We start from the raw sequence: 6,520 nt of genomic DNA on the forward strand, positions 1-6,520 counted from the left end.
AACATTTGATTTGATTTGGTTATCAGTCACACCTGAGTATATGTCCGTCACTGGCAGGGTGAGGCAGTCTCAGTCACACCTGCGTATTCAAAGTTATAGAGAGACATAGAGATGTTACCTCGTCACAAACCCTCCTCTGGCTGAAAGGTAGGTGCTCTGTGTCTGCTTCTCCTGTTGTACGGAACTATAATAGAGTTCATATACTGTATAATACCTATATTCAATTTATATATAATACATGTATACAATTCATAGATGAACTCTAATAATTGCCACTGAAATATTTCCAGTTGTTGACAATGGATGATGTATTGGTGAACTTTAATTTATGTGGACTTTTTACCATAAAGAAATGTACATATTTAATCTCAAGGGACTTTCTGGAAAGATAGTTAGATTAATACATTTATTATAATTATTTCAGATTTCTCAGGTTCATCTACAATCTTGTTTTTATCAGCATCTCATCTCAACTATGTTGCTGAAGATACAACCTCAGCTGCAGAATACAACTCTAAACTCCACTAACTCCACTGTCTCGGGGGACCCAGGCTTCTTTAATGTTTGTGATGACATGAATGAAGGTGTTATAATCTCAGCTGTTGTCGCTGCCCTCTGTTTCCTGTTTGGGGTCCCTGCATGTGTCACCGTCCTTTGGGAGCTGTTGCAGAAACTCTGGAAAGGCACCCCCATCACCCCCAACCACGTCTTCATGCTAAACCTCACAGTCATGGACTTGGTCTACTTGAGTTCCATCCCACTTCGAATCTGTAACTATCTGGTTTGGCACAACATGACCCTGGGAAAAATATTTCATTTCATCCATGCTCTGAGTCTAAGTGGAAGACCTCTCCTCATGATGTGTATCTGTCTGGACTGCTACCTGGCTGTGGTGCATCCAATCACGTACCACGCCAGAAAGGGCCTGACCTCCAGGGTTCTGATGTGTGTTGGTGTCTGGGTTGTCACGGTAACCTACGGGATATCCTTGGCGGAGTCACTCACAGCAATGCAGAGCAAGATCCTCGGCTTCATCCTCTGCGCTGTAACAATCCCGACCATCAGCCTCTGTGACTTCTTCATCCTCAGGGCTCTGAAGAGATCTGACCCCGGAGGGCGAGGCCTCCACCCCCAGAAGAAGAAGGCTCTTCAGATCATCGTCAACAGCCTGGTCATGACGTTTTTTTCCTACCTTCCTCCCATGTTGGTGTTCTCTTTCAACACCCTGATGCCCATCAGTGTCAAAGTGTCCATGTGCTTCTTGATCATCCCTCTTATGATCCCCCCCACAGTCGGAAGTGCTGTCATGCCTGTTCTCTACCTGAACAACCTGGGGAGGCTGGGCTGGCTCAGGTGTGGGAGGGGGGAGTGATTCATGGTTCATTGATTCAGTTCTATTGGTTGTCTTTGCAAGTTATGAGGTTGTTGTGATCCATTGAATTACCTTGAGTAAGATTACAGGCTTTTATGTTAATAAAGGGATTCAAATACATTCAGTCTTTCCAAATGTATTTCATATTATTTAAAAAAATACATTCAAATACACAGCGACATCTGTTGGTTTCAAATGAGTGTAACTAAAGTAGAACTAACATAGATTTGACCCTATATATGCTTGATTTGTTTATGTATTTCCATAGCTCATTCTTAGATGTTATGTTTGTGATGGGGGAGGGGGGGGGGGGGTCAATGTAAACATTTGATAAGAAACTGTCTCATTATGTGACCATGTAAAACAAAATCATTGACGAGTCATTAGGCTACTGATTAGGCAAAAATTCTATATTCATTGATACATTTGTATTTACAATGTGCTTTTAAAGTGTGGAGAAACTAATAAAGGATTATTTCCATCATTCCTGATGTCTGCTGTTCTTTCCTCTGATCATGTAGACAAATGTGTATAATATCACTGGTCCAGACTGATAGCAAGGTTCATTAAGGTTTGTTAGGGTTCAGACAACCCAAAGTCATCTAGCCGTCTCCAGAATGAATAGAGTTAGTGGAGTTTAGAGGTTGTAGCTTCAGCCACATAGTAAATACTCTATAATAGCCACACAGGAAATACTCTAACAACACACACCTGTACACAAAGTACTAACATAGCCTAACATAGCTTTTCAGGCAGAGGAAGGTGTGTGACCACGTGATCTCTGGTCGTCTCTCTATCAACTCTCCAGCTTTGAATATGCAGATGTCACCTATGATGTCACTGATGATGGGACGTGATATGATCCTCTAGACCAGTGGTTCTCAACTGGTCTGGCCTTGGGACCAACATTTTCCCATGGTCATTAAGTCGCGACCCACTTTTATATACCGGTACAATTCACACAGGATCTCTAAAAATGATCACTCAAATATTTCCAGTTATTGACAATAAATGTATGATGTATTGTAGAACTTTCATTCATGTGGACTTTTTAAAATAACAAAAATATGACATATTTCATAAAAAATGACTTCCTGGTTAAATAATAAAATTATTATAATTATTTCAGATTTCTCAGGTTCATCAACAATCTTGCTCTCATCAGTATCTTATCTCAGGTATGTGGCTGAAGAAACAACCTCAGCTGCAGAATACAACTAGTCAACAGGCGACATGTCACGTCTCTTCTCTCTTCTTATTTTAGCATTTGCATCTCACACAAACACACTCACACACTCACACACACAAACACACACAAACACACTCACACACTCACACACACAAACACACACACACACGCACTCACACACATTTGCATATTGTTGAGTTTCTGCTGCTATTGATATTGTCTTTTTCTTTTGTGTTATTATTATTATTATTATTATTATTATTATTGAATTAAACTGTTAATTGTTGCATTGTTGAGGAGTTGCTTGCCCTAAAGCATTTAATTACGCTCTATCTTGTATATTCTGTACTTGACCAGTAACATTTGATTTGATTTGGGTCCAAGTCACACCTGAGTATATGTCCACTGGCAGGGTGAGGCAGTCTCAGTCACACCTGCGTATTCAAAGTTATAGAGAGACATAGAGATGTTACCTCGTCACAAACCCTCCTCTGGCTGAAAGGTAAGTGCTCTGTGTCTGCTTCTCCTGTTGTACGGAACTATAATAGAGTTAATATACTGTATAATACCTATATTCAATTTATATATAATACATATATACAATTCATAGAGGAACTCTAATAATTGCCACTAAAATATTTCCAGTTGTTGACAATTGATGATGTATTGGTGAACTTTAATTCATGTGGACTTTTTACCTTAAAAAATCATCTCAATGGACTTTGTGGATAAATAAAGATAGTTAGATTAATATATATTTTTATAATTATTTCAGAATTCTCAGCTTCATCAAGAATTTTGTTCTTATCAGCATCTCATCTCAACTATGTTGCTGAAGATACAACCTCAGCTGCAGAACACAACTCTAAACTCCACTAACTCCACTGTCTCCGGGGACCCAGGCTTCTTTAATGTTTGTGATGACATGAATGAAGGTGTTATAATCTCGGCTGTTGTCGCTGCCGTCTGTTTCCTGTTTGGGGTCCCTGCATGTGTCACTGTCCTTTGGGAGCTGTTGCAGAAACTCTGGAAAGGCACCCCCATCACCCCCAACCACGTCTTCATGCTAAACCTCACAGTCATGGACTTGGTCTACTTGAGTTCCATCCTCCTTGACATCGGTAACGATCTCGTCTGGCACAACATGACCCTGGAAAATATATTTCTTTTCATCAAAGCTCTGAATCTAACTGGAAGACCTCTCTTCATGATGTGTATCTGCCTGGACTGCTACCTGGCTGTGGTGCATCCAATCACGTACCACGCCAGAAAGGGCCTGACCTCCAGGGTTCTGATGTGTGTTGGTGTCTGGGTTGTCACGGTAACCTACGGGACAGTCTTTACGGGGTCAATGACAGGAATGCGGAGCGATATCTTCGTCATCATCCTCTGCGCTGTAACTATCCCGACCATCAGCCTCTGTGACTTCTTCATCCTCAGGGCTCTGAAGAGATCTGACCCCGGAGGGCGAGGCCTCCACCCCCAGAAGAAGAAGGCTCTTCAGATCATCGTCAACAGCCTGGTCATGACGTTTTTTTCCTACCTTCCTCCCATGTTGGTGTTCTCTTTCAACACCCTGATGCCCATCAGTGTCAAAGTGTCCATGTGCTTCTTGATCATCCCTCTTATGATCCCCCCCACAGTCGGAAGTGCTGTCATGCCTGTTCTCTACCTGAACAACCTGGGGAGGCTGGGCTGGCTCAGGTGTGGGAGGGGGGAGTGATTCATGGTTCATTGATTCAGTTCTATTGGTTGTCTTTGCAAGTTATGAGGTTGTTGTGATCCATTGAATTACCTTGAGTAAGATTACAGGCTTTTATGTTAATAAAGGGATTCAAATACGTTCAGTCTTTCCAAATGTATTTCATATTATTTAAAAAAATACATTCAAATACACAGCGACTTCTGTTGGTTTCAAATGAGTGTAACTAAAGTAGAACTAACATAGATTTGACCCTATATGCTTGATTTGTTTATCTATTTCCCTAGCTCATTCTTAGATGTTATGTTTGTGATGGGGGAGGGGGGGGGGTCAATGTAAATATTTGATAAGAAACTGTCTCATTATGTGACCATGTTAAACAAAATAATTGACGAGTCATTAGGCTACTGATTAGGCAAAAATTCTATATTCATTGAAACATTTTTATTTACAATGTGCTTTTAAAAGATAGGGAAGACTGAGCTGAACGTTACCAGTACACCATGTCTGCTTCTGCTCCCTATGAGAGTTGTGTTATACAGTACAGGATAATTGGAGAGAGAGAGAGATGTGCAATCCTGAGTGAGACATGACAAAGGTGTTTTCTGCAACAACATGAGCAAAATCTGTGGTTTCAAGTGTAAATCTCATCTAGAGCCCAACAGATATATCGGAGCAACAATATTGGTCTTTTATAGAAATATCTATCGGCACATATTCCTCCTATAATGCACCAATACAGCACCAAAGATGTGCGTCAGCCTCACATTCTGAAATGAAAACACAACTCAGTGTAATTGGTTTTTTCACAGGGCATTTTGTATGTTTTATATATTTTTGTTATAGCTGAATATATGATAACAAATATAATTCAGAGGATGATCAAACTGTGTCACAACAAGTTATATTTAAGTAACTCATGTGATATCACAGTATGCAGTGCGCTGAACATGTGAAATTCTCATTTAGTATAGCACACGTCACTGCAGCTAAAATAAATAAATGTTGCCCTATGTATCAATGAAGATCATTTGAGATTTGGATTTTGAATTTTTCTTATAGACTAGAATATTGAAATGTATTAAAATCCTAAAGAAAATGTGGCACTATTTCCTCTCTCGTTGGTGCTTCTGACGCAGTGATTCATATTAGCTTGAGGCAGGGGAACTTCACTTGTGTTTGTTGTTATTCTTCATTGACTAAATTAACTATAATCACTCATAAGGGATTATATGCAACCCCCCCCCCCTCTCTCTCTCTGCAGACACAAAGGATATAAGTCCTGATGATGACTCTCCCTTGATCTGAAATAAATTAAAGGAAGATTTATCTTTCCTCAGGCAAGTGTCTTTCTCGCTGCCTTTGCAGTCTTCACTGTGAATTCCAATGTGATACTTAGCCATTCTCAGAGCACGGCCTTTTCAATAAAGCTACAGAGATTAATGTGTGATGCACTCTGATGCTACTAGTCATATCAGCCTCAGCGTGTCTGGTCCACACACACACACACACACACACATACACACACACACCATTGTCATTAAGAATTCTCAAGAAATCCTCAGTAAAGTTTCATACTCCCTCTTTCGTTTTATTTTTGGCCTACTCAGAAATGCAGAAAAATATTTCTTGTCAAAATTATTTTGAAAATCACTTTTATCTCTCAGACTTTGCAGTGAACTCTTCCATTCATTCTGTCATCCCAAGGCCAAACTGGCTCTCTCTCCTCTCTGCCCAGCTATTTCTCCTCCAGCTGGAGTTGGCTGATGGTTTTTATGGTGTAACCTCTTAAATCTTCCACCGCTTCTCTTTTGTATTCAGAGTTGTTTGATTTGGTTCCCATAGATAGTTCTCATAGTAGAGATGGTGTGACACTAAAACTGTTCCAGACACCCAGACACGAACTATCCACATTTACGCACTACAATGCAGTGATGACCACATGTGACCTGTCGGTGGATGTAGTCTCCCATCCAGGTAGTCTCCCATCCAGATCCAAACGTGCCGACCCAAGCCTTGTGCTTGAGAAGACAGCTGGTTTATCAGATGATCAAGCACGCAGTCATCCAAGCATGAGGATCTGATAGACAGTGCCAAATGCAGATGTTCTGAGGCAGTATTTTGAATTTTTGTTTTGTTTGACCTCGGCGCTCAGAGACTTGGAGCCTCTGGGCAATGTTTATTTGCTTTTTTAGAGATTCCAAGTTAATAATATTTTATTATTTCTCATTTCCTGTGATGTCGGAAGGGAACATGA

The sequence above is a fragment of the Nansenia antarctica genome, assembly GCF_963989245.1.
Source record: "Nansenia antarctica genome assembly, chromosome: 1".
Classification (NCBI taxonomy): Eukaryota; Metazoa; Chordata; class Actinopteri; order Argentiniformes; family Microstomatidae; genus Nansenia; species Nansenia antarctica.